This window comes from Anopheles stephensi, chromosome X (genome assembly GCF_013141755.1).
Source record: "Anopheles stephensi strain Indian chromosome X, UCI_ANSTEP_V1.0, whole genome shotgun sequence".
Taxonomy (NCBI): domain Eukaryota; kingdom Metazoa; phylum Arthropoda; class Insecta; order Diptera; family Culicidae; genus Anopheles; species Anopheles stephensi.
The window spans coordinates 9,978,878-10,005,573 of NC_050201.1; the positions used below are offsets into that span (position 1 = coordinate 9,978,878).

The 26,696-nt window shown below is 41.8% G+C and overlaps 1 protein-coding gene across 5 annotated transcripts in view; it reads right to left on the reverse strand.

Annotated features, from left to right (window-relative positions):
* Positions 1 to 26,696, reverse strand: part of LOC118506634 (irregular chiasm C-roughest protein-like) — a 205,486-nt gene that overhangs the window by 17,704 nt on the left and 161,086 nt on the right. The window contains exon 2 of one of the 5 annotated variants that reach the window (XM_036044046.1): positions 1,507 to 1,547. The exons of 3 other annotated variants lie outside the window; for them this stretch is intronic. The gene's annotated coding sequence lies outside the window, so the exon portion shown is untranslated. One more of the 5 variants, XM_036044036.1, reaches the window with a different exon arrangement.

Below are 26,696 nucleotides of genomic sequence, written 5' to 3' on the forward strand. Positions count from 1 at the left end.
AGCTATTTATCCGGATGATCCTTGCAAAAAGCAATCCCAAGCTGCCGATGTTTCGATGATTTAATGTCGATGCTACGTTCCAGTCAGTCTTGCTGTGCCGAGAAGCAATAAAGATGGGTCTGTGGGGGGTGGGATCAAAATCTTGTCTAGCGTTACCAAGAGTATTGTTTTCATTTCAGGCTCATTTTGTTGGAGCGAAAAAAAACGGTCCTGAGCTTTCAGCGAAACACCGGCTACCCCAAGACGTTTATTTTCCAAGATATCCTCGTGCTTGGTGATATTCTTGGACATTGAGTGAAGCATACAGAGAGAGAGAAAGAGAAAGCGAGAAATAAAGAAAACCACAGAGTCCATCAGGTATTAGCTTCGCTGGAGGTTACTCTGTTTTTTTCTTCTTTTTTCTCTTCAATGATCGCTTTCCGTCGGCAAAGAAGATGGTGTTCGAAATTGCCAACAAACGATACTAATGAGAAGGACTATAATGATGATGATAAAGACGAAATCGGTACCGCACGTTATTGTCTGCGTGTCTGTGTGTGTTTGGCGAGCAGCTATAGGCAGTCGTCTGTTACCGACGCCAGTATGCGCCTTCCTGCGGACAGGTGATTTTACGATGTGTCCTCGCATTGACTATTGATGAACATCGCCAGCATCAACAAGAACAATCTGCACACATAAATATTTCCCAACCTCCCTGGCACAAAGTAAACATTTGCTGGACAGACATTCTTCCCCATCCGGATCCGAATGATTCGCCCGACTGCGGAGGTTCGGAAGATCGAAAAGACCGGAACAACCTGGAAGCGCTTTTCCACGTTGCACGTCTCGGTGTGGCGGTCGTATGGTGGGCGTGGTTTTTGTTTGGTCGAGCAAAACAGGCATTAAATTTAATCTGATGAACATGTATTATTTTAATTGATTTCTGTAATGCCAACCGGGCACGGCATGCCTGGGTTAAGGAAGTTTTCCTTGCGCCCCGAACCGACAGCCTCAGTCCGTCGGTGCCTCGCGTTTACCTTCGGTGGCTCGGTGTAATTAGGTTTGAACTTTCTAATGAACCTTTTGCTCTGGAACACGTGTGTCGGTGTGGAAGTGGAACAGAAAACAGTCGGCAACAGTCGTATGGTGGACGGAATTCTGCAGCCGGTTCGGTTGAGATATTGCTGCAGCCGGATACACAGCACAGCATTCGGTGGGAAGATAATTTTCAAACAATTTTACACTGCACTGGATCACTCGTGCCAGTGTCAGCACGCCCTTGCGAAACTGCAACCAATATGCTCTTTTGCGGCACATGAGCGTCTGCGCCTGCCTGCCGGATGATGATGATGTGTGGGCAACACGCGTAGAAAGTTGTTACAGAACCATCACCGACATTGCTGCGAGTAAGCCGCTTGTACGGATTTTAACCGGGCCGTAAGTTCAGACAGGAACAGAATCAAAATGCGATTTCAAAGGCGTGCTAGATGAGCACGGTACACATCCTTCGCTGGAAACTTCACTCACGCAACATTTTGGTCCATTTTCAACGCAGCAAACGGTCCCATCTGAGTTGGGTTATTTGGTAGGCATATCATCGGTTGATTGAAGTGGTAAGCATGATTAAGACAATTGTGGGTGGGAGGAAAAAAAATTGGATAGTATGTTACAAAAAAGAAGTTCAAAAAACCTTATCAGTACAAAATGCACTAATTTACAGTGACGGACAAAAGAGTACTACTACCAATACATTCGATAATGAAAGTTATTCTTCTGTCTTGGCCTAACGACTTCTTAGGTCATTCGTGCCATTTCTGACTTACTAGACTTATTACTACCACATAGTTGGAAAGTCAGTTATCACTATGGGAGAACTGCGTGAACAACAATTCTTCTTTAATATAAATAAAAAAAAATGGCAATATTGTCCGTGCCCTACAATGCCGAAAGTTCACTGTGATCGTTTAACAAATGCTAGTGTCAAAAACCATTTTTTTCATTTTCGTTCAAAAAAATGCTGAATTTGTTTCATTTTGGATCGAATTTATTTTGTCCGTTTTATCATGAAATGCAAACATGTTAACAGGATATTTTTGAATGATCAAATTGCCTAGGTCGTTTTGCTTTAAAAAAAAAAAAACAAAGAAACCTTTTTCATTTATCAGCCAGAATTATCTAAATTTGCAATATCTATCTGCATTTTTGTGCCTGGCGAGTAAATTTTAATTCAGTAACATAATTTTAATAAATCATGAATTTTTTTTGAGAATTTTTGAGATTCTGAGCCAATGGAAAATTAACAGGAAATTGAAAAATTCTTAAACTATTTTAAATACATTCTTACACAGATACAGTTTTGGACTATAATTGAAGTTTCATCTTAATTTTATTCACAAAAACTTACATAGATAAATAATATCAAGTTATTTTTTTACATACTACATACCAAAGTTGTTTTTTTTTTTACAACATACCAAAGAAATAGCAAAGAGAAATAGACAGTCGGGAGAAACATCAGTAATACATAAGAATGTTAATTTTGGTGAGATTTCTAATAATCTTTCTAATAAATCTTTCTAATATTTCTAATAAATTTAAACAAATTTTGATGAAGTTTTATGCAAAGGCGCCCACTGTGTTTTAGCAAAGCTCCAGAGAGTACTTAAGCCATGGACTGATATTTTTATAATATTAGGATTGAAAAAAACTTTTTTGATTATTATGTTTTTACCATAGTATTTAAACCATACCATACTTTAAACCCCTAAACTCATTTTAAACGTACAGAAAAAACAAACTAATTTGAAACAAATCAATTCGTAGAATTTCATCTTCATAACCTTTCTCTAGCGTTTTAATCAAAGTTCAATTGATCTTATTGCAATGTTTGCTGCTGTATGTACCGGATATTTCAACTGTTCTTTTTTTTTTTGCTTTAAAAAAAGGTGTTGAATGTAAAATGAAAAGCCAACGCAAAAGCGAAGCAAAACACAACCCGGAGGCAAAAATCAATGTCGAAATCAATATTAAATCTTTCATCTTGACACCGATAATACCGGCCGAACCACGCGAAACCACTGACTGCACAAATCGGTTACCCACTACTCACGTACGTGTGTGTGTGTGGGACAATAAATTTCTGTTCCATTGCACCGCCATGCCCTACTCAGCCTCCACCCTCCAGGTGCGATTGGCGTTCAAGCACTTCTGCTCCACCAAACGATCGGAATCAATGGCCAACGTGCGGCGCATTCACCATTGGTTGTTGGTGTTGTTGTTGTTGTCGAAGGGGTTGAAGAACATTAGGTGTGGTTGTTGTATCCACAATGACAGGGTGACGACTGTGAGTATCGATAATATATCTATAGATGTATGAACGTACGAAGGAAAAAAAAAAAACAGCTATGAATAGTAGAACGTGAGGCACCCCCTCAAAATCTGTGTGTGTGTGTGTGTGTGTGTGTGTGTGTGTGTGTGTGTGTGTGTGTGGCTGCGAACAGGCGGAAATCACCACAATAAAAAATGGACGCGTTTCGTCAGAATCAACACTTTCGAGCCAAGTTATCATCGGGTGTATGATAACCCTCTGAGCATGTTGTGTTTTTCTTCTGTTCCTATTTTGTGAAGCACAAGCCATCATCACAAACCACACACGCACACACGCGCGCACACATGTTCAATCAAAACCAGGATGGTTGGCCCCGAAGGGAGATAGTAAAGCAGTGTTGGTGGAAAATTGGTTGAAATCAGCAATTTTTGCTGTGGTCACCGGTTCATGAAGCCTGAGGGTAAGCGCTGGCGGTGTGCCGAGTAGGCTGACCACGTTATGCTTAGCACCATAATCATGCCGACGTGAATGGTACGCGCAATTTTCCATTTCGTTTACCGAACGGCTTGCCAGCGGGTGATGCAGGCGGTTGTGTTTTTTTTTTAAACACCCCGAACACCGTTTCAGCAGTTTTCCGTGCCGTGCCCGTGTGTTGGTTTTGTGATTTTTACTACCGTACACTGAAACCGATTGGGTTCGATCAACCGAAGCAGCGTGTTTTTTTTCTTCTTTCTTTTCGGGGTTGGTCGGTACACGTACCTGTCGACCGGATACGTGTGCGGAACGCAATTTTTACGCGGCAGTCGCGCGCGCTCGCACTCCCACGACTGTTAAAACCTTCACTTTATCGGCTGTCTGTACTACCTGTGAACTGCTATTCAAACGCAGGCTGTGAATCGATCGGAACGTACAAATTTGCTGCACCACTGGCATGCTTTTCCCACTCCTCAAACTTGGTCCCCCCCCCCGCTAATACACGGGGTAGGAATTTCATTAAAATCTACAACGCACCAGGCGCCTCCATTTCCAGCGTGAAGCACCGGGCGTCTCCATCGACATGTGAGCCACCGGGACGCTTCCATCGGAATGTGAAATTCGAAACCAGAAGCAACGCCGGCGCCCGGATAGGTCCCATTAGTGAAATCAAATCAGGGCCACAGATCAGTCCTGGCCGGAGCAGTTAAATGGGTGCCTCCCTCGTCCCTATATTTTCCGTGTATAATTTTCCGGCTGCATTCACCATCGTTCGGGCTGAGCTATCGGTTACTTTATTACCGAGCTAGAACCGGAGCTGAGAGGGGTCAGTCTGCAGTATGCGAGTCAGCTAATGTACGTCAGTGGCCCGAATCCCGATAGTTTACCGCGATGGAGAACCGACCGATGGGGAAGGTTTCACTTTAATTCAATTCAAGCGAAACCCTTGATGGAGGTAGGTGTTGGTTTGGTGGAAAGTTGTTACTTTTCATTTTTGCTACCGGACCAGATTCCACATTATTGGTAGTACTCGATGCGATGCGTTAGTGTGTGTGTGTGTGTGTGTGTGTGCGTGTGGCAGCAGTAAATGTTTTTCGCTGCAGAGTAAGTACATCAGCATTCAGCTAGCCCTTTTGAAAATACCCCTGTCCGGAAACACTATCCAAGCAAAACATGTCCGGCTGCTCGTTGGGACGTTGAAGCAAGGAAGGGTGAGTGTGGTTTTGGGGAAGGTGGTCAAACGCAACCACCGGTCATAATGTGTTGGCTATAAATTTGTGAACATTAACTGCAAACCTCGTCTCGATAGTGGAATCGGTTAATAAAGCTGCCGAAATTGGGTGGAATTTTCACTGCTTCGAACGATCGATTAAACTGCGGGCGATGCTGGTAGAGCGAGCGATTTGCGATTACTCAATGCTGCACTTCACTGCGCTGCAGCTGATGGTGTGACTAAGCAGCGATAGGAATAATTTATTTTATTTACACTTTACTCTTGCTCCAACGAGGCGTAAATTTGTGCAATTTTATGTAGTAGTTTAAATAAAAAATAGAATTTAAAACTTAATGCCGAACAATTTTAACTGTTTACCAAAAATCAATATATCGCATCTTTAATCGCTTAGCCGCTGTGTTTAGTGCACTTGAACTATTGCAAATGAGCTACAAAATTGCGAGCTTAATTTAAAAGGTAAGCCGAGGGTGATTGACTGGGCAAATTAAAGCATCTAAATTAAGCCGTCTGCAAACTGCAGCACAGCGGCACTAAAGGCGCATAAGAACGAATTCCAGGTCAAAATTATTTTTCAACCATTTTTTTAACATCATTATAATCAGCATTTACTTCTAAAATACCACCAACTCGTTAACACCAGTTTAGCGGTTTTTTTTCTCTTTGAAACTTATCATTTTCTAGTCAGTATTAGGAGTATAGTCAGTCGTTTCTTTTTTTTTTTCTTATTTCTTTCTCATGTCTCTTTTAATTCTCTTTCGATTTTTTCTCAATTTTTTCTAGCCTTTTTCTTTTTCCTCCCATTTCGTCACATTTCTTTCTAGTTAGCAAAAATACACGGACAAACAACTTGTTTTGTTAGTCTGATGCAATACTCTTTACGCCATTTTGAGATTCAGAATGCCAAATTCCAGGTTTTCAGTGATGATGTGAAATATGGTGGAAACATTCCGGCGCATTACGGTGACTGATTGCCTGTGTAAACCTTGTACATCGAGACCCCATCGCGATGGAGGCGCCCGGTACTTCTAGCGATGGAGGGCATGAAGCAAAAAAAAAATCCAACAGTTTTTGAAACTTTTATCGGCTAGTTGGCCTACTGCTTTTAATGAGAAATGTCAGACGTGATTGTGTGACCCTTCTGTGATTATATGTTAAATTTATTATTTTTTTAACTATCTAACATCTTCGAGAATCAGAGTTATTATAAGCCAGTAGAAGGGTCCTTAAGTGAGAAGGATGATGTTACAGTTTACCAGAACAATTAAAATGTTTAATCTAGAAAAACGGTCTGGCCATACTGATCGCATTAAGATGTTAACTTATTACAATTAAAATATTAAAGTGTTACATTTTTTCCCAATAAGCACTCATTGTACAGCAATGTAATTTAGAGCTCTCCACAATGCTGCGAATATTTGCACGCTTCAATCACAAAAAATAGGAAACCAAAACTTTTCCCCGGCAAACAGATAGAGCGATGAACTTAATTTGCCAACAAATACCAGACCAGACGAGTTTCAGTGAGCGTTAATAAGTTTCGACTTACTGAACGAGATTGGCAAATTGGGTTCTGTGTCTGGTGCGACTTGAAGGATTGAACAGGCAACGCTTTGAGCGCAAAATGCAAAGGATGTACAGCTCCGAAGAAGCCGATCGCTGGTTTTTATTGTACCGCGAGGAAAAACAGTCTTTTGTTCCATTTCCCTGCAACTTTACCAAGCATCAAAAGGGTTTGTGGTCGATTGTTGGAATTAAAATTCAACACACACACAGACACTCTCGCACGCGCCCGAACAATCTCGTCTCGATGTTACCTTCTCGAAACGATTGCTTCGCGATGCTTTGCCAACAGTAGGGAGGAAAAAAAACAAGCTACCACCACTTCACCAGTATTTAATTTTTAAAATGGCGCACGCAAAACGATTCACCCTCACCTAAAAGAAAAAACCCAAATGAACCACACCGAACCGCGTAGTTACACGTTTATTTCCCTATGTTTAACCAGCTCACCATCAACTAGCCTTTCTCTGCTCCCATTCTTTCTTCTTCCCTTTCCCTTACCAAATCACTCCAACCTCCCTCTTTTTTCCCCCTCAAACGCTTCCCCCAGGAGGGAAACTTTCTCGCTCGATTTGTTCGAGACGCGAGAACGACAATAATGTCGCTACAACTCTCGCACTTCCCGGTTTGTTGGTGCGTCTGTCTGCTAGGGCCCGGTTTTCCATTCCCCCTCCCCACAACCTCCTTCCCCATCCCCCTTGCTATTTTATTGGGCCTCATTTTCTCACAGCAAACGCCGAATGATATGCTGTGTTGTAGTTTTTTTTTCTTCGTTTCTCGAGTCTTTCTCCCACCATTGGACAGAGCTCACTAAAGAAAGGATTGCATTTTACCGGTTGCGATAAAGAGGCTGATGGATGGGTGGGATGGGGTGGAACGGGGTGGAAAGTTTCCCGCTTTTATGATCCCATAACGTGCAGGAAGCAGCGGTGGTATAAAGAAGCGGACTTTAGACGGGAGGATCCGGCACGAGGATGGAGCGTTAGGCAGTTTCATTAAGTTGTACTTGCAGAAATTAATCCGAGCAATCTTCCTATCGCTGGCGCGAATGTGCAGCAATATCCGGCTGAGGATGCTTCTGTGTGTTCTGTGTGTTTGTGTATGGATATGTTTGTTTCATTTTGAATTTTTATTCATCCTTCCAACTGCTTCAATTTTGATCTTCCAGTCAACGGCCATGTGAAGGTCGGGCTCGCGTCTCTGAAGTATCTCGATCAAGAATTTCATTTTAGTTGAACCTTCTAACGTATCCTTGAAATGGTATTCTTATAGCAAAAAAGAGCCATCTTTAAAGTGAATTTGTTAGTAAAGTAATGAATACATTTGTTTTGTTCAAGAAATATTATTATTATTAAGTGATATTGAGTATGGAGCGGTCTGAAGGCACAAGCGATTCAGACGTTACTTTTTTTCACAAGGCATGACTGCAATTCCAATCCCATCCAAACTTGCCTCGCTGTATGCAGCACAGACTATTCAGGTAAGGTTAAATCAAGAAACTGAAAGCCAGGCTAGCCAAGATCACGCAAGGTTGTATGAGCTAGCGTATTGATGCGTTGTGATTGAAGTCTTGGCACCTTGTTTCATTCTTAATTAACTAAATACAGGATTATCACAGTGTTAAACACTGCCAGCAAAAAATATTTTCTGATACTATTAAATTGGCTTGTCCCATTCACCGTAAAAAAATCACAAGCTGTCAGGACGTGTAACGAAGCAGCAATATATCCACTGACCAGAACTAGAGGAAAACGGAGCATTACTTGCAATCTTACCATCTCTACATTAATTTTAAAGCTGCATATGACAGTTCAGCCAAGGTAAAAGTATACGGCATGGAAGGGACTTTAGGAATCCCGGCTAATCTTACTAAGCTAGAAAGAAATGGTTCTCGCCACATGCCAGATGGTGGTTTAGTCTCTTTTCCTTTCGATCTAGAGCTAGAGAAAAAATCCGAGACATTGTAAAAGTCATTCCAAATACTGGAATACGCAGACAAAATAGGACTTCTTTTTTGGAGGCTGTAGGATTTTTTTCATGTAGGACGGCCTGAATGTATTGCTGGAGGCTGTCGGATTAATCAAGTGGCACAATGCCTCAGATTGAAAATGTCAGAGGCGAATGGAAATTATGGGTTTCAAATAATAACTTCCTCAGTGGTGTTTACTCCTCTGAAGACTTTCAAAACAATACTAATTTTATGTTAAAAGACAGCACCGACAATAAAATAGATGTTAAGATAAGTGCGAAGGCATCAACTTCCAACTAAGCTATAGCCTGAAATAACTCCTCCATCTCAAGACCCATATGGTTAATGTCGAGACAATGTAGGATACATGAGTAGACCCTGTCCAAGCAACTGTTTAAGAGAATATCTTATTAGTCTTTTCTGCATTGATAATGTACAAGGCCTCCAAAGATGGGGAAGGACAATGGAGAAGTCGTATCAGAAGAAGAGTTCCATCAGATGTTTCCACTAGGTTTTAAGCCAACCAAGCCCGCAAAAATGGTTTGGAATGTCCACATCAACAGAAGAAGGAACTTTAAAGGCCCAAACTGTGATCGTGAATCCCTAGAATATTGTGTTATCAGGCATCGACGGTCTACAGTGAGCGGTGTCAACGAATTCTGCAGTTAGTCAAGACTGTAAAGCAGTTGTAATGCCTGATAAGTATGTCAGTAATTTATATTGAGTTTACTTCGCAAAACCCATATATGACAGCTGTCATGAGTGGACGGCACATGAAACAAACTCAAAACAAAGCGAAACAAACAGCGCTCGCTATCTCAAGTCTCAAGTCACCTCAGCAGAATCCAATCCAAAACTCACTACCCGAGAAAATATATCCTCCAGTACTTAATAAATCAGCGCCGCACAGTTGCGGGCCAAATGAGTGACTGGCCAAATGAGGTACCAGGGAGCAGATCTTCATGCTACAAATCGATATAAGAAGCTATTCGTCAAACTAACAACCCCGTAATCCTTCGAACACGGGTGCACCTGTGCTTTAAAATGTGTCCACCAATGGTGGAACATTCGACCACTTGCCGAAATAGGGGAGGCTCAAAACACACGACGAAAAAGAAACACACACACACACACCTCGACACGATGAAATATGGCGGCGATTTCATTAAGCGGTTGATGATTTATGCTTCTGCCTATTCCACCGTGCCCAAAAACGTCCTGAAACGACCACTAACTTGTGCTTATAGCGCTGGAACGCGTGAACGGGACATCAATTCGTCACCTTAACAAAATCATTCCCGAAACAACTTCAGGTCGCAATTGAACGCTGGCACGACATTCGCTCCAAATACTCCCTTTCGAAGCTTCCTGCTTCACCTTTCCTTTTCAATCTCCTCTTCCCATTTTTCCTCTTCCAATTTCACCTTCCACTGTTCGAGACACATGCAGCGGCATAGCAAAAAAAAAAAAACCATCCCCGAAAGAAAAGTTCCGGAAAAGCCTAAATACGGAATTAATTTATTGTAAACTAAAGCAGGATCATAAAAACACCGACTTGATGGTCGGCGCACCCACCCTGTGTGGGTCGTCAGGTGCTGGAGACGGAAACCGGAAGCCAAGCTTTTCTACCTCGCCACCCAGAAGGGAAAACGGAAATAATTTGCATGAAAATATTACCTTTTTTTCCAACCCCAGGTCGGAAAGAAGAAAATAACGCATAGTACGCGGTTTTCACGCGCACGGCTTCAAGCATTCCACCGACCACCGAGAACGGTTGATTGCAGATAGTGTTCATCTTTGTGTGTGTGTGTGTGTGTGTGTGTGTGTATGTAGCACGGAGAAAGCCAGCAAGGAAACACTGCGCTAGTCTACTTACGATTCAAAATCGCCCGAGTTTTCCGGGGTCGTGAACGCGATGTCACATATGTCCCGCCACGCGTAGAACAGCGAATGTGTCCTTTGCGTTCTCGGCCGGAGCGTGGATTGTGGATTGCATTGCAAGGCAAACGTGTCGTTATAAATCTGTCAGTTATTATTTCATATTATTATCGTTATGACGCATAAAATAAGCTTTATGTTTTCAATATCGTCATCGATGAAATGGGCTTCCGCATACCGCATACCCGACCCCGGTGGCCAGGCCTTTTCCATTCAATCATCTCATCCTTGGGGAGGGGGGAATTAGGGTGGAAAGGGGGGAGGGGGACGGTGTTTTACTTCCACCGTGAATCTGGTGGCACACGCACACCATTTGGAGAGGGCGGCCATTTCGATAGATGGCCATCCCGGAGTACCTCTGCATTGAATTACCGCCCCACAATGGGTCAGTGGGTGGGCATGCGACGTTAAAAAATCGAACATCTCTTTTCATTTAAAATACTGATTAATGTTCGCCGGTGATCATGGAGACCTTTTTGATTTGTTTAAATAAAATGCTTTTTTTACATAAAGATTTGCGGCATTAAATAATGTTTCATATTTTTTTGCTTTATTTATTAATTATCATCTCTATTTTTATCGTAAGGAAAGTTAGGCGAAACTATGCAAGTATCAGCAACATAGGCGTAAAATAGCCTATCTTTAGGTGCTTAAACTACAGTACAACTTAGTCCATGAGGAAATTGCTTTATCAATTATTTTTTTCCAATGGATATTACATTGTAGTTAAAAACGCACTACGTTCCTTGGCCTTACAACCTCGAGAGGTCGTGGCCTGCCATTTCCGTTTTTCTGTGACTCGATTTTATCCGTAGCAATGTAGTCAGCCCCACCGTACGGGGAGACGGTCTGGATGGGATATGAACCCCAGTCCTGCCGTGTGAAAACTGGCGCCGGTATCGCTTTGACCACCGGACCGCCCCTAATTGGAGCTAATAAAATTACACAAGTTTAAATGTTAATGTTTTCAGTGCAAGAACCCTGGAAATTGTAGCTTTGTACGATTCATAAAACTGCGAGTCTAAGTAGAGAAATGTGATAATTTAAAATTATCAATCAAACAATAATTGCATTTTCCTTTATGAAAAATAAAAAAGGTAAAAGAAAATTAATTTCAGGGTCAACAAAAATTTCATTCAAAGTAAAAGTAGTTTTTCGATAATTTCCTTGCTTTCTGAGAACTATCTACTAGCCTTTTATCTAAAATTAGCATATCTTCAGGCTCATGAGCTGCGAATGTAGAATAGCTATTTTTGATTACTCATCTTAAAATCATTTTATGTTATGTTTTTAATTAAATTCTATGAAATGTTACTTTTTACAACTATTTAACACATAAAAATGTCTCAAAGCTTCTAGAAGTTACTCGCGTAAAAAGTCAAATTTACACAAAGGCAATACCCTTCGGCGCGTGCTAAAAATGAAACATAAGATTGCCTACATTGCAGGCACTGAAGCATTTTTCGTACAACTTTTCTACCGGTCAAAAGATAAGCTATCAGAAATAGAACAGCAATATCATAACACCACCACGCTTCTAGATGATCAAATTTGACAACGCTGATGTCCTCCCAGCTGCTGTCATTGGACCACTGTGGAGCGGTCCACCACATCCAGGTGTGCAGCGTACCGGTACATAGATGGATGGTGGTGGTAGTGTAGCATGTTGTCTGTTCTTTTTTTTTCTCTCCCGTGCCGAAGAAAGGTAGAAAGGCGCGCTTTATTTGTGTATGCTAAAAGCAACATAAAAGTAATCATCCAATAAATTCCAGCGTGACACCGAATGTACGAGCAATCGCAACGAGCGTTGCGCTCTTGGGCCTGATTTTTTCTTTTTGCTGGTGTTGCGCGATGATGTGCGTCTGCAAGCGTCTGGATTTTATTTCCCATGCACTCATGTGCACGTGTGAAGGTGAGCCAGTGTAGGTGTATGTGTGTGTCATTATATTCGCAACAAGCACATGAACAAAGTTGATTGCAGAGCAACCAAAGAAAAGGCATAGGAAAATTGTAGGTAAAATTCACAAAGATTTGTGCATTTCGCTTCGCGCATTCGAAAGTCGTGTTAAAAGTTAAACTTTGAGCGTCCATTTTTCGGTCACACATATCCACGGGGATACGTTAGAATTCGAACGGGTGAAGAAAGCAGCCGGGAAAATCGCAACCGATCAACCTCAAATGGGTAATTAAATTGATCGAAAATCTTCAACTTATCTGCGATGAAAGTTGGACCTTCGTTGGCTCCATCCGGCCACGTTCGACTGCTCTAATACCACTCACCATTTTCCAGCTCTCCCAGCACCCCGTAACGTGCAAAAACCCGGTCAAGGTGCATCGAAAAAGTTTTTCCTTTGCAGAAGCGTGAAAACTGCATTTCATAGCGATTCAGCCTGTCGGTGACCTTCCTGTTCGCACAGCAAGAGTGAGGGAGAAGTTTGGTGAATGCTGTCGAGTTGGAATTTGAATTTTTGCCCCAGCTTTTCCGAAGCTTTGGCGATGGAAAAGAAAAGCCAGACGAAGCGGGAAAAATGCCAGGTGGAAAATGTTGTGCATCAAACCGAATACTGTCAATGGTTGGATTATTTGTGCCGTTTATACTTCTTCTGTGCTTTTCTCGGGAGTTGAGGGGAAAACCTGATCGAAATGGGAAAACTGTCTGTTTACTTTTTGTTGTTGTTGGGCTATATTAAGCCTTTTCCTCGAATGCATTTACTGAGCAAGAAATAAAAATTACGTTTCATTCCGTTAGAAAGGTAGAAATTTTCGCGTGAAAAACCAAATTTTCACTTTCAAAATTTGACAGTAAAAGATTAAATATGTCCTACCAACATTCAACGTAACGTTGATTGATATCCCTAAACACAGTCATTCACAGCATGCTCGGGAGTCGAACTTTTCCGATTACTGGTTCCCTAACCACATCCAACACTCCGCACCACCCTCACCCCGTCGGGACTGCATTAGGAGCTAAGTAAGCATCATTAGTCTTCCCACCGATCGGCTGTCCCACGCATGGAATTCGATGGCAAATCTCTCGCTACTAATGATAATGATGACCACCACGACCACTGTACAATTCTCTCGAATTGCCACCACTATCGACATTGATAGCGGTGGTCCCACATCCGCACACCAAAAAAGTTCACCCTTATCAGTTTGGAGATCGATGCGAGTTTTCTTTCTTTGTTTGGGCAAGCTTCGAACCCCCTCCCAGGAAGGTTGGTCGAAGGCCTAACACATAAGGACGGGGACACATGTACACATGTAACAATAAAAAACCAACATGCGACATCGACATCGAAATTATGAGCTACCGAAAGCGAGCCATTTCCCCCAGCGGACCGATTGAGAGCCGGAACCGCAATTCGGTAAGCTGGCCGTATAAAAAGGCGACCGTGGTGGACCGTGGCCAGGGATGGGGCCAGGATGGGGAGTGGAGTATTTCTCACTTTTCATCAGGCCAGTGGAATGGACATTAATCTTTATTTTCCCTGCACACGATAGGCGCTATGGTGGAATGCTTGCCAAAGAAAAATGGTGACCGTGCTGGAGGATGATGCTTTTGCGAGGGTTCTTCCGATTCGTTTTGCCGAAAAGTTGAGGATAAAAGACAGAAGGCCCAGAAAGTGGGTGTTAGTGCGCTGACAGTGATTTTGGTTGTAGGTTCTGTTGTTGAATCTTTTATTTAATAAGTAGTTTATACCAAATTGAATTTCGCGTCCTAGAGTTATAGGTTTGTTACTGTCATCTTCATCTTCATGATCAATATTACATACCTGTTAAAGGTTCAACAGGAAATAACGTTAATCTTTAAGTAAGAACTAAGAATTCATCTTCGAGTCTCAAGAGGGATTAAGGATTGAATGTTGAATGGTCTGTGAGGAGAAGGAACAAAAGGAGACAAAAGCAGAGGCAAAATCGAAAAAGATGGACAAGAAACGGATCATCAGAGCCATAACGAGTGCGCCTAGGAAGATCAGCGACGAAAGAACGTGGATAAAAGGAGTGTGAAGAAGCAAAGAATGGAACGCGGAAGAGTAGGGGAACGTCAATAACTCCGAGAAGCCTACCTAGACCTAAACAGAACTCTTCTACTTTCTGACGACTCCAAACTAAGCATTTGACAACTCAAGTTTCAAATAATCCAGATCTGGGCAGATGAGTTCCAAACAACACAGGCATACCAAAGAACTCCAATGCATGAGACAACAGAAGAGGGATTGCAAACATAAACGATCAGAAATGAATAAAATCAAGCAGTTTGAAAGCTTCGGACAATAAGTCTTGATAGTGGTCGATAACAAGAAGCTTTCCGTCGAGGGATACACCAAGCTGGAGAATAATGTGGACACGGTGAAGCTGGATAGAGTTGAAGACATTGTTATGGAGGATAGGGCTACGAGAACAGATCATTTAGTGGGACATAGATCAACGGAGTTGACAGAGCACTAACGAGAAAAGGAGTCGAGGAAAAATTGAAGTGACGAACAATCACCCAGACCCGATATCGGGAGGAACAACTCCTTAACTTCTACAACTATTAGTGACAAAGTTGACAAATAAGAGGAAGAGGAACGGACTAAGGACACTTCCCTGGGGAACCTCCAAGTTGCATGAATAAAGCTTTACTTGGTTGGTAGAGTCATCGAAGATGCTACGGGTAAGTCAACAATACATTTTTTAAGAGAGTTCATCGATTCATCGAGAGCGATCCTCAGCTAATGCTCCAAATTCCTCCTACGCAAGAGATCGTATTGAGTATAGAGTTTGATCATATCTGTCCAATTTTTTTGAAGCTCCTCGAGGAAGAGTTTTTAGTCCTCTTTTATTGCTTCTACTGGTCTACAACTCTGCTTCCATCTACCATTTCAAAGTTGTTCTGCTCTATGGAGATTGCTTCCTGTGATCTTTGATCTTCCTAAGCTAACTGTTGAACTCTCGTAACTGTCCTACACTCCTTATAATTTGAAGTTGTATGAAAGGTCTAATACTGTGCCCTCATAAGCTTTATCTGATTTCGTTTACCAGATACATCGTGATTTGTTTGAGCTACACCCACTGTATTACACTTATACAATACAATATACCCTCCTGGACCTCCTATTTTGACTTTGTTAGTAGCAAAGCTTATAAATAGCTAGGATGTCTGGCTGTTAGGCTGTCAAAAATCCATGATCTCCACTTCCTTAGATTTGCTTAACCTGCCCTTTACTGGAATATGTCGCTATAGGCTGGTCTATTCTTGGCTCGGCCATGATGTCCAGACTGGATTTATCATCAGCTTTTTCCATCCTATCCTGGTTGTTGATCCTCTTTTGGGTTAGAGCCCATCAAGCCTTGTAGTGGATCTCCTGTCAACAGAATCTTGATGACTCTTTTCAGTCACTGTTTATGCCCTTTACCATCGAATTAGCAACAGACTTCTCCTAGATCCCACCATATTTGCTGTGGACTAAAACGACTCTCTTCTCCCAGGTCTACCAGCCTTCAACCTGTTGGAGTTCAATATCTCCAGCATATAGGCATAGGTTAAGTGACGGCTTAGTATTGAAATGATTACCTAGGATGGAAACTATGCCGCCAATAGAAATGAATTCTGAGCCACGAAACCTACAATTAACTCGATAGTAGTATACATTACAAGTGAAATTCATTTCATCACTAGCTTCTTCTTGACGATTTTCAGAGTTGTTTTTAGAGCTGATCCTTTAAATAGTTTGTTTAGAGTATCAATCCTATTTCATTTTATTCCTAGATCCTGTGTCCTTCCTTGTTGAAATTTTGAAGCTTGTAAAAATGGATGGCAAAAACGTAAAGTACTTCAAAAGTGACGATAAGCTGATGTCACTGTAGTTCCGACGATTAGGGTTTACGATTTAGATGGTCAAGCACAAACACTCTCATAAATAGGTCACATGTAGAATAGTCAATCGTCATAATGAACTAGCTCACCCTCAAATGAACACATGAATGCGTTCATTTCAATTACTTCACTTAAGTGTGTTTTACTGGTGCATTTTCCTTTATAAGTGATTCCAAACGTTCCTGACATGTACTTCTCTGTTCCTTATAAATTGTTAAAAAGCCTAAATAAAGACCTTCACTTAGAGTTTCGTTTTTTTATCTTCTTTCGAACCAATAAAACGTGCCGTTCCACCATGGGTTTAAACTTCTTCCCTAGCCGAGCCAGCAAAAAAGAAAAAGGCGACCGACATCACGGTGAACCACGGTTCGATTCACCTTAATTACAACCCGGCTGAGATGTAATGGAAAGAAGTTGTTATAGTATCGAGGAAGTGTCCACCAGTGTTCGGACCCGGCCAAACACAGGACCGCAAAAAAAAAACAAAACAAAAGCAAACTTTCTCAAAAACTGGCCCCCCGGAATAGCGCAAAACCACTATTAATGAATTCTTCTCGTGTATCTTCACTGACACGCAATTGCACCCGACGGGAAAGGGGGCCTTGGTGGTGGCAGGAGGACAGCAGGGTTTAGCTTAAATATTTGATACATTTTCCTCCCAATTTCCCTGGTGGGGTAAAGTTCATGCGAGCGGTAAAGGGGGGGGGGAGGAGGATGATGGGGTTGGGGTGGAGGAGGGAGGATGTTGGTGGCATTAAAATAATCCACGTTTGGCTGTCACCTTTTGCCGCACCTGAATTATTAATAAGTCCCTCCACTTGAAAACCTCCTCTCCCCCTCCCCCCCCCCCCTCCACCTCCCCAGAACGATACGCATTCGTTGCTGGTTGAGGGAAAAAGTTGCGCAAGGAAAAGCGTATCGGAAGGAAAAGAGATCTTCTTCTTAACTGAAGCTGTTCGGAGCTCAATTTCTTAGCAACTTTTCAACCTCTTCCGACCCGAGGTAGTGAGTGAGCATACGGGTTCGGCAAAGAAGACAGGTGAAGGTAAAAACAAAAACAGAAGAAAAAACCAACGAGAAAATACAAGTCATGGCCCCAAAACAGTACGAAAGTATAATTCCCCGTTGATATTGATTGACCGGGCCTCGGTGTATCGGTGAACGGTGCCCAGGGAGTTGTTACCTATCGGCAAAATATGTTGTGCCACTACGCTACCGATGGACAGTCGGTTGAGCTCGGAAAGGATGGTGGCTAGCATGGGGAAGAAACATACGCATTTGGCCATAAGTAAGAGAACCTTCTTGGCATATTTTTTCTGTCGCTTTTTGATTCGTGTTCCATGCCTCTTGGAAGGTTTGGCTGTGTTGTTTGCTAGAAGGATTTTCTTTTCATTCCAATTTTGTCTGATTTTATTATTCCGGGAACGCTCAGAAAGCGTTTCTACTTTAATTAGAAGAAAAAATCCTTTTTAATATGTAAGCGTCAATAAAGGTAGGAATATCCGTTCGTTTGAACAGTTTGAAAGAGTTCATAAAAGGAAGATATTCTATAAATCAAACCGACGCAATAAAGACTGTAAAGGACGCTGTAGTGTTAAGCTTATGCACTGTTTCACACTTGGTAAGAGTTTTTTCAAGCAGAATTTAAGAAGCTTCAGTGTAAACGTAATCTTCCAAATTGATACGGTAACCTTTTAATGGCAATGTAACAGAAATCAAGATTCCCTTAAGGACTAAAGCAACTGAACTTGCAGTTCTCAAGATCTCTTAAGGACCTTTTGTTAAATTTGTTTGCGATCTATCTTCGAACACGTCTAAAAAGCGTTTACAAGGATATTATTCTGGGGGAGCTCCCAGAACCTGTACCTTGAATATGAAGTGTCCTTCTATCACCACCAATTTAAATTAATTAAATTAGGGGCTCTGGAATAAATATATTTTTTAGCATTTAGTCTACTCAAGTTCGATCGTTACTCGTTTTATCTTTGTTTGTTTTTTTTTTATATCGTTTTACCTAGCAAGCTCCCAACCTCTGTACTTGCCGTTGAATCTCGCGATAGTCGATTATATGATTCAAATTAAATATGAACGTTTGGAATTTGGAATCAGGATTTCAATCCGATCTCACATAACAATTATAAGATCCGATCTGAAAGAGTGATTCCCGGTTAGCTCTGAATTCGTTCATTTTCGGACTCCTTTTCGATTCCAGATTCTAGGTTTTGATTTCGGAATAATTTTTAATTTTGTGCTCATTTTTGCTTCCAGACTCGTTTTTGATTCCGGAATCATTTCTGATGCCAAACTGGTTTTGAATCTGGAGTCATTTCGATTCCGGACTCATTGTTTAATTCCGGATTCGTTTTGATTCTGTAATCGTTTTTTTATTGCGGGCTTGTTTTTGATTCTGGATTTTTTTTTGCTTCCAGACTCATTTAAGCTTCCGGACTCAAATTTGAATTCGGAATCGTGAACTCGTTTTTTAATTCTTAACTCGTTGATATTGGACTTGATATTGATTATGGACTCCACATTACCTTTCAGCTGCAAATCTATCTTGAGTACACATTGTTCCATGTTTGGTATGGCTACTGTTTGTCTATCCTTTCGTTATGGGGAGGGTCTAGTGGTCGAGGCTATAGTGGCACCGGTCTTTGAGATTTAAATAGCTCAAAACTCTCACCAACTTATCCACCTGCATAATATTTCTGACCAAGCCGCCGATACACAGTGGATTATTTTATTTTCCATTTTAAAATAGGATTTGAACGCAGAACCCACTCATCAAAAATCAACCAGCTTTACCAATGCAAGATAATTTCTCCGGGCTAGGAGAACCTTTTCAAGCACAACGTGTGTCAGTGTTCGATGGACAACACAGATTTTTCATTATTATTTACGTTTTCTCATGTTAGAATGACAGCTGGCCTTATTAAAAATTAAAAATAAAGTAAGGAGTACATTTTTTAAAAATTCAATTAATTTTTTTTAGAGAACTTCAGAGAAGCTACCTTTCAAAAGTACTATTCATAAATTATTAAAAAGAATTGTGAACAAAAAAACACACCCATACAATTTAATTGAATTTTCCATTTCATAAACCTTCAGCTAGTTGATGCTTTTTACCAATAATGATCAACAAGAGGTGTAACGAAGTGTTCAAAACTGGGGACCAAAAATCAGGCAGAGAAATAAAAAATGTCTGCTCCATACTTGCTGCGGTGGAATGTGCTTTGTGCCGGAATAGGTTTCCGATTTGACAGAATTCGATTTTACACCAAGCTGTCAGGGAACGCGGTTTGACAGTAAGCTGCAACAGCGAATGTGCGGTTATGTTCCCAAGAGTCGGTGACGAAATTGGGCGAAAGCGACGATGATTTACTTGCACCTGAAGCACCCGGGAAAGGAATATCTCGGCAGGACCGATGAAACAAATCAACCTGAAGCAGTTGTGTTGATTTGTGTAGCTTGCTTTTGCTCCGTATTCTCGGAACAGAAGCGAAAGGGAGAGAGAGTGCAAGAGCTTGACGGGAAAAGTTGACTTAAACTTAGTCGCTGTTGAGGATTATTGGAAATCTTTTTGAAAATCCCTTTTTTCTAAGGTAAGGTACGCTCGCAAGTAGAGGAAGAAGTAAGGCTCGAAAGTAGAGGAAGAAGACCCAAAGTTAGCGAATGTCAACCCGCATCGAGGCAGCCCAAAATTTATCAAAACGCGTCGGTTTGGCGGTAGAAGCAATACCTTGCGGGAATAAAGCAGCAACGAAACAGCGGTGGAAGAAAAATAGCATCCAGGGACAGATGTTCGGCGCAGTGTAGTACCGCGTTGTTAGTTCGCAACCACAACCGCAAGAACGCAAGACCGGTGGGACACGCACACACACACACAAAGAAGAAGAGAAAGAAAGAGAGAGAGAGAGAGAGAGCAAGAAACCATACCCGAAAAAACCCCCACCGAAAACCGATGGGTAATGGAAGCGATGAAAAATTGAAAAACCGTATTTTCGCTGAAAGCCTCTTAAGAGATCATTCACATTTTGCCAGTGCCAGTGTGTGTGGGTTGTGTGTGTGTGGTAGAAGGAGAAAGAGGTGTGTATGGGGGTGGAGGGATAAATATTTCCACGTGCTTCTGTAGATTCTACACACACACACACACACACAGCGACCAGGAAAAAAGAAGGGAAATGATTCCATGGAAGAGCTTGTTGGCGCTCGTTCGGGTCCTTCGAGGATCGTCTTCGTTTCGATTTTCTTTTTTTGTGTATGTGTGTATGTTGAGAAGGATGACGCAGTGCCAAATTTGCAGCACATTCTGTGTGTGTGTGTGAGCATGGGTTAGAAAATATCACTTAGAATGAAGTGAAAGCGTATCAAACTGAACAAAAAAAAAAAAAAAATCCCCCGAAACACTCCACAAACCATTCTGTTGACTGGAGGTTTTCCATTGCCTCTATTCCATTTTCTCTTCAGTAAGGGTCGCCTATCGGTGGGTTTTCTGTATAGAGCTGTGTCGTTTTTTTTCTTTTTGTTTTCTTTTACCTTCCACCGTTCGTTGTTGTTGTATTACGAACGGTGCAATTCCTCTTCTACCACCGCTTCCGAGCGCGTTTTGCGCGTCCTGCCCGACTCCATTAAACCGTCGGATTAGTAAATCTTAAGAAGTTCAGGTTTTGGGCGCAGTTTGATTTATGCGATTAATTTGAAGGGAATGCTTCCATCATCTCTCCGTCTTGTGTGTGTGTGTGTGCTGTTTTTTTCTCGTTTGCTGCATGTCTTACTTTTTCTCCTGCACACTCTGACACTCAGACAGGAAAAGTAGCTAGTCGAGGATGGATGGATATTGCTTTCATATTTCATCCGACGATAGAGCTAAATTATTTTTCCATCAGCCTTGGAGCGCCTTGGAGTGATGGTAATGGTTCACGAAGAATTCGCTTTTCGCCCCCCGAGGGGGGTTTGGTTTTGTTCCCGCTGTGCATGAATCTTATCCTGGAAATTTAGAGCGAGTTATAAATTTGAAGTAGCTGCTGAACTAATATAGATTGCAGTTTTTTTGAGATGATAATTTGAGCAACCAATCAACGAATAAAAGTATCATGGTTTTTTTATCAACAAGATGCATCATCAGGCGGCAAGTATTATAAACACCTAAGCTTTTGTTAAGGTCATGGTCTCCTGTTGTGTTAAGGACGTATGCTGTGCACCTAATCGTTAGGGTTAAACCAGAAAAAAAATACTAATTACAGTGACGACAGGGGAGGAGACAAATATTTTTCGGTATGAATGTGTCTCAATCGCTTGACCAAAACGATTTTTATAATATCACTTTTCTGATATAATGTGGTTGTTTTACTTTATTAAAAATAAGTTAACGGCAGGCATCATTTCTGCTAGGTTAAAGTCAATATTGAATCGAGGTCTTATCTTATACTAATGAGCTACAAAAACATAACTTTTTTTGCTGTTAAAATAAACTTCAAGCAATACGGCCAGGCCGTTCTTTATGAAAAAAATAAAATAAATAAACTAAAGAAAATAAAATATTCTTTATAGATACCATACAACAGATTCTTCCATTGTCACCAGGATGAAATAGAGTATAATAATAAAATAGAAAATATAGAAAATCGAAATCGAAAATGTGTCTACCGTTAACGGAAATACGCCTAAATGTATGCAAAGCGCAGTACATGTTGTTAAAGCTGCACAGTGCGCTTTTAGTGTCGTCAAAAATGGGTGAATAACGTCAAATTCAATATTGCATCTTATTCCATGAACCAACCCTTCCCTTCCCCACCCCCGCTTCCCCTCCTTCCTATCCTGATCATTAATTTTGGCATCAGAGTGTTATGGACTCATTTTTGGTCCAATGGCGGGCATAGATATTGAGTGAATAAAGAAAAAGCCAAAGATGAGCCGGGAAACACACTTGCTACAATATGTGTTTAAGTTCACTAAGCATGTTCTACTCGGTGCCTATGAACCGTATAAGGCAAGTTCCTTTCTTTTTTAATGTCTAGCTTTCAATGACTTCATGTTAACCGTAACATGGTAGAAAATCCGAACGGATTCGGAAGGGTTTTGAACCCCCGTCCTGTCGTGCGAAGACCTGCACCGCTGTCACCTCAGCCATCGGACCACCCAGCATTAAACAACAGTGCTAAATGTATTTATCGAACAAATTTTGACCAAAAATAAAACACAATATGCGTCAAAAAATTACAGCTCACAGTGCTGCAATGTATAATTGAGAAGCCGCTACAATGACGAGCTCTACGAGCTGTACGATGCACTCATCATCATGCAGCGAATTATACTCGCCAGGCTCCGGTGGGCTGGTCTTCGTTTGAATTGGTAGCAGAATAAAGTTAGCTCAAGTTTGAATTTTGCTATCACGTAATGGAATCATGCAAATGGTTAGCGGAAATATGCAATAGGACTGTGAAATTTTGCGATCAACTGTGGATTAAGGGAGTGATGATTAAAGCAGAATTTGATTTTTTTTAATATGTAATCTATCTGAATGTTAGTGACAGGGTTTGGTGATGCTTCCTGATGATTTGATAGATTAATAAGCTTTTGTCAAACACTTGGAGGAGAAACCACTATCAAATATAGATTTTCTTTGTAACTTTGCAAATTTAGTTTGTATGCCATTATATGCTTCCACTATCCATTTGAAAAACATTCTGCTGAGCGAGTTCTATCACATGAAACGAAACCCTGTATAAATAATCAAAGTAGTCTTACAACGCAATTGCATTGTTCTCTACAAGCAATATTACCTTATCTTGGTTGGATCATGTTCCAACTAATTGATAAGCTTCATATCGATAAGGAATTACAGCGCAGGTATCTTCAATAGGGATCGATTGTGTAATTGTTTTACTACGTGAAAGTTTTTTGAAGTAAATAGGAGAACAGCTTAAACAAAACGGAACGAAACTCTTTATTTGAAATAGTCCACCAACCACCAAATAAAAACCGTCTCTAGCTTTATCCAGCCGATTATTGTAACGGTTTTTATTGCTAAGATTTTTTTGTTTGTATCTCCTTCACTAGAATATACCTTTACAGGATCACCCAGCTTGACGGAGGTAACAAATGATGACAATAAAACTAGAATCAATTCTTTCCCCCATCTAACCGGGTGAGGGTAATTGAACGCTGCCACTGGCAAAAACCCGAAACACTCCACATCCATCGTGAAGGAGGATTTTCAGTTTCCCTGTCCAACCAATTTCCACCCAAAAAACCGAACCAAAAAAAAAAAAGAAACGCAGGCTTGGGAATCAATCGTTCGCGTTCGGTTCGCCAAATCGGCTGCTGCCATGGCGACACCTTCAAACGGGCGCGCGAACGTTAATCTAGCCAACCGGCAAACCGCAACAATCATACCGAGCACGCCGCGGTAGCACTCTTCAAAATTCATCCTCCCGCGATAAAATAAAGCAAAAGCAACACAAACACACAAAAAAGGACGAGAAAATGGGATGGGGAAAAAAAGGCGAGGATAAAAGCCTGAGCGCACACCACGAAGCACGAGACGAGCAGAAATCCCCTTCCAAAAAAAAAGAAAAAAAGAAAAAAAAACCCAACCCCACCCGGGGGCCGGTATTCGGTGCGATTTTTCCTTTGTTTGGCAGTTTATCGACTTCAATTTCGCTTAACTGACAGTTTAGTACGCCTTGGTGACTTCATCCGATGAAAGATTCATCCGGGCGCGCGGGCGCTCGAATCCCACGCGGGACTTTGAGGATTTTTTGTTGCTGTAGCGTAGCCCGTTGGCAGGAAGTTGCTCCAATTTTATTTTTCACCTGTCTGTGTGTGTGTGTGTGTTTGTCCCTCTCTCTCTTTCTCAGTCATTCACTCTTTTATTTCATTCGTTCGTTCGTTCCCCTCCTGCAGCCAACTCGTGTTGATTTGTTTTACCATTCTTTCGATACCGATTCGATTCCGGTACCGGTGAGTCTTCGGCGTGGAGCGTGCGTGCGTGCGATGTAAAGTTATTGCCGCACTGTCAACGGTGTGTGGCCCGAGCCCACGAATTCCATCACTTCGCTTTCCCAGAGCGCTGCAAGTTTTCCATTACGTGTTACCCGTGGTTGCGGTTTGTGAGTTTACTGCGGCACTCGCCCACTAACTCACGTCAAAATCGGGGTGTGAATTTCTTTATGGCTAATGCCTAGACAGGACATAAAACAGTGTTACCGGTGTGAGGTGTGGCGGTCGCATCTCGGTCACAAAGCAATCGTTACCGATGGGTGTGCTAGTTAAGAATCGAATTTTAAGCGTTTTATAGCCGGCTTGCTGCAAACACATTTAAGGATTATTATGTTTACACTCCTTTTGTGGTATATTACGACGTTTTAGCGTCATGTTCCAATTCAATATCCTCGGCTTTCTGGATGATGCAGTGACGCCATCACGCCATGTCAACTTCGGTCTCGGTCATCCGGTGTGACTCGCATGGAATGATCAGCTTTATAGAGCTCGTCATTGCTGAGCAACTCCTATTTTTTCTTCCACAAATACGTGTGTAAATAGCCTCTCCGGGACTTCTCGAACGCAACAAAAACGATGTCCCTAGTCATTGACAGTGGAATTTATATCTTAGAGGCATTTTTGTGTACAGGCGTCTTCCTCTGGAACGTGAAACCGAAGGTATCCTCTGGCTTGAACAGAAGAGTTAATGTCTCAGAGGCGTATGTGAGAACCGCGATCTTTCTCCAGATCGCGAAACGGAAGATATCCTTAGTGTGGGGCAGATGAATCCATGTCTCAGAGGCATAAGTGAGCATAGGTTCTCCTCTCAAACGTAATATCAAAAGTTCAAACAGAGCTTCTTAGTAAATAAAAATAAAGATATCCTTAGTGTTGGACTGAGATATATTCTTAATACTGAACAGTAAATATCCTAAGTGTTTAACGGAGGAGGTAAGAGAGATATCTCACTCGGATCTTCCTCTCAAACCGTAACATAATTGATACCCTCAGTATTGAACAATGAAACCCATGTCTCTCCCACTGGGACCTGCCTCTGAAACGCAACTCAAATCTTCTATTCTACAGAGACCACTGTCAGCATTCTCTGAAGCATATGAAAGTGCAGCAACTTTAAAAGTCTTATTCTGCTCTAGCTGCCGTCCGTTGCAACAAGCGATTTTAAATGGAACAATTCCTGAAGTATCAACCCAGTTGACTAACAATATTCTTAAGGATTCTTCAAGTAATCGTGTTTCATCTAATCATGCAGTTAATATAAGTGTTTTTTAACGCAAGAGATTGAAGTTCCGGATGACTTGAGAGATATCTCACCAAAGATTAATCCTTGCTTTTCAAAGTCTCATCAATCCTGTGGAAAAAGCGTCTGCTACGCAGAGGAGTCTACGAAGAAGAAATGTGTCTCTGTGTGTTACCCTCTCTCTTGGACCTTCTGACGTATTATATGGGTCATTTTGATTTGTACAAGCCTTCTATGCTTGAATGGGTCTCCGAATAAGCTCAATGCTTCGTATATTTTTACCCTAACTATTTTGATATATTCGGCATTAACATCGATGACGATATGGTAGGAGTATAGCTAGTGCTCTGCCACCTTCTTCAGGGTTAGCCGAAAATTCCTCTCTGATATTCTCCAGCTATCTCTACAATGATTGCACCAAGTCAACCTTGTAATATGGGGGAGAAAATCTTGTGGCTGAGATTCAACGCCGTGATATCTGTAGGCGTCGGTCGCTGGTTCAAGTACTACATTTGCTTTGGCATATCAATCCATCGCTTAAACGCCATCTTTGAAGGTGTTTACTCTATCACGCCTGCTTATGCATTTGTGTGAGCGTGCATGTGTGCCTAATTACAACGATACATACCAAACCATCAATAGGTCAGTGTCGTTCTGGTCGGCCCACCTGCCTTCACGCCGACTGTAATCACCGTAAGCGCGTCCTCTTTAATCAGGCTGCTGATCAAACAAAACTCCATCCGAACGACGATCTTTCGCCAAAGCAAACGAATCACGGGCGGTGTGTAAGAACAACAGCAGCAAAAAAACGGAGCTTCAAAAAGAAAACGAAAAACGCCAACCCGTCATCAAACCCCGGAAAGGCTCGCAAGGACAACGAGCCAGCGGGTGGGTGGTTAGTTGCCTTTTTTCGCCCCGAGACCAACACCTCCCCCCCCCCCCCCCACCGGACGTTTGATGTTTCAATACGCATTTTTAGACCCTTAAGCGGAAACCGTACCACCGTACCACCTACTGGGGGTGGCTAGCTGGCTGGTGCTGCTAAATAGAATTAACCTTTTGCCATTGCAGGAAGCGAAAAAAAAACAGCCTGGGTTTCGGTTGATTGAA